Genomic DNA, 8,491 nt, shown 5'->3' with positions numbered 1-8,491 from the left:
TTTCAGGCTGGACATAAGGAAGAATTTATTTACTATCCGAGCCCCCAAGGTCTGGAACAGCCTGCCACCGGAGGTGGTTCAAGCGCCTACATTGAACACCTTCAAGAGCAAACTGGATGCTTATCTTGCTGGGATCCTATGACCCCAGCTGACTTCTTTCCCTTTGGACAGGGGGCTGGACTCGATGATCTTCCGAGGTCTCTTCCAGCCCTAATGTCTATGAAATCTATGAAATCTATGCTTCTTCATACTGTCTGCAAACCTAGCAGGCAAGGGAGCCAGCAGGGAGCTGATAATACAGCGTATATCAGCCCATCAAGAAAACAGAAGTCTATCTCATTATTTCAAGCTCTTCTTAAACAGCTTTTCCCAAGGAAGGAATGGAGGGACATTACCAGCTGACCTGTTGATTAGCTCCAAAAAGTGCTGAGCGGACACTGTTCTATCTTTGTCCTGTCTGCCTTTGTCCTGTCCCAGTGAAACTGGAGACACAGACACCTCTCAGCATTAGCTAGCATACCACATGCCTAGGGTCCGTGGGGCTGGGGTTTATGCTGTGGGAGATGGGAGGGAGGCAGGGGGGATCTCTGCTTGAGCAGTAAGTGGCAAGGGAGCGTGGGAGGCAGGGGGAAGCAAGGCAGACCCTGCTGTGCCCACAGTCTCTGCTGGAGCTCTGGCTAGGGAGCAGAGGAGTGGAGCCACCCTGCTCTCTGAAGCAGAGAGCACAGCACAGCCCAACCTAGCCCAGCCCAAGGCTGCAAAGCATCTGGGATACTGGGGAACTCTGATTTAACTAAAACCAGGAAGGGATCTGGGACAGGCATTGCATAAACTGGTTTGACCCAAATCAGTTAAGTCTGATACTACATTCAACCAGGTTTATCTTAAACCAGTTTTAGCCATTTTGAAACTGGCTTATGTGAAACTTATGTTCTGTTACAGGTTTAAACCAGTTTCTGATCACTTAAACTGGTTTATGTGTGATGTCTTTTCCTAGACCCAGGCTCCAGAGCCATGTGACAGTAATAGCTCTGGCAGATGCCATGCTGATAAACTGGTGAGCTCAGAGAGCTTACTGTGCATGAGCCACATTGCCAAAGGAGTGTAACTGCACCCCCCCAGTCCCAGATCTGCCCCTAATACTTCATACACGAATGCCTATCTAAGTCCCCCCCAACTATACAGCTGGTCCAATCAAAATCATCACCCACAGGTAATCCAAAGCATTTTTGTACAGCAATCTCTTCCTCACCTGAATAATCTGTAAAATTAGGTGCAAGGTCTTCCAAGGCCTGAGTTCTGGCTTCTATGTTTATTCTCAAACTACCTAATGCTGTTCATAACAAAAATAAATTCACACAAGTGCTTGGTAAGTCAGTACAATCCTACCTGTATTAATTCAGGAGCTGTTTATAAATAGTGGTCCTTGTGAGGAGGGTGCTAGCACTGTAGCCCCATCCAGTATGGGGAATGAACCAAGTTACCAGCTAATGCCAAAATTTGGCTATGAATTTAACGTCCAGTGCCAACACTCACAACTCTACAGCAGTTTTGTGAGCTGGTTATATAGCATTCTTCCTTGTCTATAAAGAACAATGAAACAGCATTAGTAAAAATGAAGATTGGCTCTTACTGTCTTAAAAAGGCAGCTCTGGATAACAATGATTTAGTCTTGGGCTAGGAACAGACTTTACACATATTGAATCTATGAAACCTAGCCAGGGTCGTTTGACCCCGCATTCGTTCCTGCCCATGACAGGGGGTCGGACTTGATGATCTGCTCAGGTCCCTTCCAACCCTACCAACTATGAAACTATGAAACATAAACCAATTTAAGTAATCAGAAATTGGTTTAAATCTGTAACAGAACAGACGTTCAGTGCACATAGAACAGTTTAAAAATGGCTAAAACCAAGTTTGAGATAAACCGGGTTGAATGTAGTACCAAACTTAACTGATTGAACTCAAACCAGTTTATGCAATGTCTATCCCAGCATCCCAGCATGTTCTCTGGTCTGGGCTCTCAGCTGGAGCAGGGACTGGCAGGGGCAGGGGTCTGGCCAGATGCTGGCCTGGAAGGGAGCAGGGAAGTGTATTCCTGTATCCCTCCCCTGTTCCAGCAGCATGGACCTGTAGTTCTCCATGCTGGCTGCTCCAGCAGCAGAGGCATAGCCAGCCCCGGCAGTAACTTTGGCTGAACTGGCCAGAGAGGGGTTTAATTCCTCCTTCCCTATCCCACCGGCAGGGACCCAAGAGGGGTGTGCTGAGCACTCCCCCCTCGCTCCTGCAGTGGTGGGCCAGGTGCAGCCAGAGGTGGACCAGCACGGCCCCTGAGGCAGAGGGGGCAGGGAGGGGGTTTATTCCCCCCTTTACCCCCACTGCCCCGGGGGACTGCAGCCAGGTCTGCCCACCCCAACTGCCGCCACCATCGCTGCTCACTGCTTGGGGTAAGTGGCAGAGTAACAACCCCCCCCCCCCCCCCCCGGCCTAAGGGCCCCTGACGCCTGGCCTCGGCCCACGCCCCCCCCCAGCCACTGCAGTGGTGAGGGGACAGGGCTCTTCATGGGGGCAGCAGCCCCTGTCACGGTGTCAGGAAGCAAGAGCCCCTTCCTGGAAGGGGGAAGGTCAGAGGTGCAGCAGGCTGTGTGCGGCAACACTGGGGCTCAGAGCGGGCCAGAGCCCTCCAAGTCCCCTGCTTCCAGCACCACTTTTGCCACCATGGTCCATAGCAGCTTTCCCCAACTTGCAGCACAACTCCCCTACTGGGAAGAGGCTCATGTTCTGGGAAACCATGACAGGGACTGCTGTCCCCATCCTGGTTGCTCCCTGCTTGCTGCTCCAGTAGCCAGGCAGGGGCCAGCTGGCAGGGCCCCTCAGGCAGGAGGCGGGGAGCAGGGCTATTCCTCATTCTGACCCCAGGGCACTACAGCAGGGTCTGCCGACCCCAACTGCCACTGCTGCCACTCGCTCTGTATCTGGGGCAAGTGGTGGGATAAGCCCTCTTCTGTCCCCTTCCGCCAGATGCTGGAGGGAGAGGATGCCAGAGGGAGGTGACGCTGGAGGGGGCTTATTCTGCCACTTGCCCTGGGCACAGAGCAAGCGGTGGTGGCCAGGGCAGGCCAACCCTGCTGTGGTACCGCAGGGGCAAAGGAATGAATAGCCCCGCTCCCTGCCTCCCACCTAAAGGGTCCTGCCAGCTGGCCTCTGGCCCTGCTCCCACCCTGCCACTGGAGCAGCGAGTGGGGAGTGACTGTGACAGGGGCAGCAGACCTTCTCAGGTCTGGGAATGTCACTCAGCTACAATATCACTTCAACACTACCACAAATATGACTCATAATTCTAGATACAAAGCTTTAAAACTTGCCTTAAAATTCATGATGTGTCATTTCTAGCTTTGACTTCACTTTAAAAACTAAATTTTGCTCATTTCTACCTGACTAAATTTAGAATAGCTGCATTATCTTCTGTAGAGCTATTCCCAATTCACATCACTACACCTTCATTACAGTCTGACCCTACCTAATTTTTTTCTTTTATATATTGGTAGTTTTTACAATGTGTTTTGGTAATTGTGTAAAAATCCTGAGAATTCACTTTTACAGAAATTAGTGGCTTCAGCTTTAGATGTCCAGTCCAATAAGATCATGTGCCACATGAAACGTGTTGGTGGAGCTTTTGGTGGGAAGAATACAAAACCTTCATATTTTGCTGTAGCTGCAGCAGTGGCAGCAAACAAGTAAGTGCTGTGTTCCTTTTCTGTCATTTTACTGCTGCAAATGAATATTTCTAGAATGAATTCCATGATGCAAATACTGATCATATAGTTATGGTGTTCTAGCTGTACTGATTTTCATGGCAAACTAACAAATGTCCATTCCTAGCAGTCTCTTGTCACTATCAGAAACAGTTACAGCATTTCTCCGTTTCCTGCTGTGGAGAGTAGGATGAAGACTGATGACCTGAAGTTGCACCAAATTAGGTTTAGACTGAGAGACAGTGGAATAGACTACCTAGGGAAGATGTGAACTTTCAAGAGGTTGGACCCTGTGGTCTGGGATAATATAGATGTAGCTATGCCTGTGTTCTACTATGAGTATTTTGCATGCTTCTGTTTGATTTGTGGGGCTGTGAGGTAATCCTGCCACATTTAGGTGGAGGGGTTTAAGTCTTCCTGCTGCAGCCAAGGCTGGGGATTTTGACTGGGGTGTGGCAGTGTTCCTGTTGGGACTTCAAGCCAGAGAATACTGGCTAAAGGGTCTTGCCTCTCCATTCTGGGTCAGACCAATCACCGTATTTGGGGTCAGGAAGAAGTTTTACCATATGGTCAAATTAGTATGGACTGTGAAGTTTTTTGCCTTCTTCTGTAGGGGGCAGAGGATGTGGTCCTCTACCAGGGGTCTCTTGAGCATATATTAACAATCTTTTATAGAAGCAGGACTTTGGCTGCCATGGTCTCCTTGCTTCACCTGTAGCAGGTTAGGGTATTATGTCTTGTGTTGTGACAGGGGTGACAGGAGTTTTACTAAGAGGTAAGATGGTCAAACTTGATTGTAGACTGTATAAAACTGTGCCATGAAACCAACAATGTATAGCCATTGCTGATAAGGACACATTCTGCCAGGGCCAAAGCTACATCTGTGGCTGCCCTGTGCAATGCTGCATAAGTGGCATCTGTAGGGCAGCCACCTGAAGCTCCATTCATATCTTCACCAGCCATTATGCCATTGTGAACGTTTTCAGCATAAATGCTATAATTGATTGAACTTTCCTAAGTTGCTGTTTGCCCAAGGGAACTCCAAGACCCACCTCCAGGTTTTTTAGGCAGTACTTTAGAGTCACCCAGAACTGATAATGTATATGTAGGCAGTGTCTTGAAGGAGAAAGAAAGAGTTTTTTTATCAACTCGCATTCTTCAAGATGTATTCTTCATATATGCATTCAAATCCTGCCCTGTTTCCCCTTGGTAACGCCTAGTCTGTGGCCTGAGAGAAGACTCTCTTGGGAAGTTGGAGGGACAGGTTCAAACTTCCTCTGGATGAGGGAGCCTGGAATCTGGGCTTCTGGTCTTCAGGGTAAGCACCCTATCCACTGGAGTACAGAGGGGAAGGCCTTCCTCCTCTGGCATCTAACATCCACTAGTTGTATTTTCCTGCCCCTAAAGTTCACTGTTTGGGGGGGGCGCGTGCAATCAAGCTCCATTTTGGAGCCAATCCAGTGGAGAAAGGCTGCCTGCTGCCTGTCTCCTTGTCTCTCCCCTAGACTTGACCTGCCCCCCTTCCCCCAGCTCCAGTAGTGTCTTCAGGGTGGAAGAGGGGAAGGGAAAGGAGGGGAGGGACCTCCTTCTAGGATTTGCCCAGCCTGGGCTGGAGAGTGGGGTGGGTGGACTGGAGCCCCCCTGAAGTGGTAGGGCTCCAATCCACCCATCCCACCCTCCAGCACAGGCTGGGCAAACCCCAGTCTGGAGCTTCCTCCCCTTCTTTCCCTTCCCCCATCCTGAAGACAGCACAGGGGTTAGGACTGGGCTGTATCAGGCCAGCCCTGCTCCCAGGCTGGGACAAACAGTAGTTAATGAAGGTGCTTCACTTTGAAGCACCTTTATCTGAACGCTTATTAAATGAGGGTTAATTTGTTGCACAATTGGGTACTTTTAAAGTACTCTGCAGCTATGCACTTCTGTCAGGGGATGGCTGCAGAGTGCTTTCAAGGGGCCAGTTGTGCAATAAACCTAACTTTTGTCTGCACCCTCAAGGTCCAAGAAAGACTTGTTAAGCAGATATTTTCCAGCCATCTGCTCAGTCCTTTTATGGCTATCTTTGAGGCAGTGGTGCAGTCACACAGGGACAGTCTTTGCTGTGGGGCATGGCCAAACCTGGTTGTATCATGTTGAGTGCAAGGTTATCAGATCCTTGCACAAAACAAGCATATCAGGGCTCAGTACAAGCAGCCTTCACAGAGGAGAAAATGGAGGACATTTTTTTTTTACATCCTAAGAGTGACAACCAAGCTACTCTGACTGCAGTATTGTGGCTATGGTCACCCCTGCTGCACCTGTGTCCATAGCCCAACAGAGTCAATAGGTGGCTGATTTGTGCAGTGGCAGATCCAGTAGCCTCAGGCCATGGCATATCATTTCTCCTTCTCTCAAACCACACTCTGGAAGCACTGCTAAGCATCTGGCTCTGAAGCCCCCATGTCAAAACACATGAACAGGAGAGGCTAAACAAACAGCTAACAAGTTCTCATCTCTTTGTTCTGTGAACAGAAGTTAAAATATTCTCCTCTCTTCCTGGATCAGCCTAACCTTAACCATTTACCAGATAAATGCAAACACTTCAGAAGTGCAATTGCCCAGTTCATCCCAGACCTCAGCCAAGTTACAGCAGCAAGAGTTTGGCCCAATGGCTTTATCTTCCTGCAACATGCACTGATATGTGACAGCAATAAAAATGAGATTTGTGTATTTTCTTTAGGACTGGGCGTCCAGTCCGTTTTATCCTGGAGCGAGATGAAGATATGTTAATCACTGGAGGCCGACACCCTTTCTTTGGAAAATATGAAGTGAGTGGGAGGGGCAGAGAGATCATGGAACTGTCTTGAGCTGGATCCTCAGGTGATGTAAAGCAGTGTTTCTTTACTGAAACTGATGGAGATACCTCTGTTCGCACTAATTGAGCATCTGAACTGAGTTGGTTTTTATTTGCGTTTTCATCATGGTTACTTTGACTGTTCTCTTCTAAATGTTGTTTTACAAACTAGCAAGGTATGAAATGAGCAACCATCTCAAGTTGCAACAAGGGACATTTAAGTTAGATATTAGGCAGAATTTTCTCACTAGGTGGGTAGTAAAACACTGGAACAGGTTACCTAGTGAGGTGGTAGAATTCTCATCCTTGGAGATTTCAAGACCCAGCTAGACAAAACTTTGGCAGGGATGATCTATTTCAGGGTGGTCCTGTTTTGAGCAGAGGGTTGGACTAGATGACCTCCTGGGGTCCCTTCCCACCCTAAATTTCTATGATTCTATGAAATCGGTGGCTACAAAAATAATGAAAGACCAAAAAGGAATAAATACAGACTAAGAATAAGCTTTCTGAAAGATCCTTCTTCAAAATGTCTTCAGCATTTGCTTGTTTAATTAACTAGGCTGAAGAGAAGTTACTAAAGGAGCTCCAGGACCAGTTGTGGAATTACTTATTTTATATTTTCATTAATGACCATAGCATGAAAAGTGGAAGTGTGCTAGTGAAACTAGCTGAGGATGAGAAGTCAGGAGGCATCATCAATATATAGGAGGCCTGGACTGTCATAAAGGGGTAAACAGATGACCATAGGATGTGGAATAATAAAAAGGGTGTGCAATGTAATATTACATATCACTCAGGGACTGACAATAAGAATTTATCATGTAAACTGGGAGCTCATCCATTGGAAATGACAGAAGAAAGGAAAGACTTTGGTATTGATCACAGGATGACTTGGAATAAGTCAACGTTACACAATTTACTACAGTATTGAAATACCTGTCTTGGTTCCAAATGAGGTAACTTGGGTACTAGAATCAGTAAATCTGCCTTAGCACCACATTCTACCCAAGCTAAGTTTCATTAGCGCAATTCTACTTTCTGCTTTTCAGAGTAATTTAATTTCTTAGCAGGCAGAGCTCTGCAAAAATGCAGCTATTCCACTTCTGATACATAAACTAGATTACTGACAGCCAGCCCCATTACCTCTGCAAAGCACTGTACGATTACATATATCCTAAAAGACACAAATATGATGCACCTGAGAAATGCTAAATGCTATTTTAATATTCATCAAACAAGGTATTTCTAGTAAAGATAGAGTGTTAATGCCATACAGAAGACACTGGTGAGACTTCATCTGGTCACCTGTCTTTGCAAAAGTTTATCTCAAACTGGAACAGGTACAGACAAGGAAAACTAAGATGATTAGGAGACATAAGAATATCATGTGGGAGGAGACTAGAAGAGCTTGGCTTGTTTAGTCTAGCAAGATGAAGGCTGAAACGGGATATGCTTGCCATCTATAAATACCTTAGGTTAACAAATGTCAGGGAGAAAGAAAAGCTGTTTCAATTAAAGGCAATGTTAGCACAAAACAAATGGGGATAACCATGCATATGTTTATGCAGAAAATTAGAAGAGGATTTCTAATCATCAGAGCAATTTGGTTCTGGAACGATTTTCTGATATGGATAGGAGGGGCTTGTGGTTGCCTGTGACTATAAAGGATTGGATGCATTGACCCACATATCCCTCCCACTTTATGTTTCTATTTTATTTCTTATTGATTTATTCCAGATTATTGATCTGATTAGGATTCAGCCTTCATTTGGTGCCATCTAAACGCATTAAAGCATAGTGTCTGCCATAAAGAGCTAAGGATCGAGATAGAAGTAACTTCTGAAATGTATCCAAGTGAAATGGACTTGGAAACATTTCAAAAGTAATTGTGTCAGCTGGAGAACGT

At 46.6% G+C, this 8,491-nt stretch overlaps 1 pseudogene; it reads left to right on the top strand.

Moving 5' to 3' along the window:
- Positions 1 to 8,491, top strand: part of LOC102385591 — a 31,245-nt pseudogene that overhangs the window by 5,191 nt on the left and 17,563 nt on the right.

Source organism: Alligator sinensis, unplaced genomic scaffold (genome assembly GCF_000455745.1).
Source record: "Alligator sinensis unplaced genomic scaffold, ASM45574v1 scaffold566_1, whole genome shotgun sequence".
NCBI classification, from domain to species: domain Eukaryota; kingdom Metazoa; phylum Chordata; order Crocodylia; family Alligatoridae; genus Alligator; species Alligator sinensis.
Note: the sequence above shows the minus strand (reverse complement) of the source record. Positions and strands in the feature narration are given on the sequence as shown.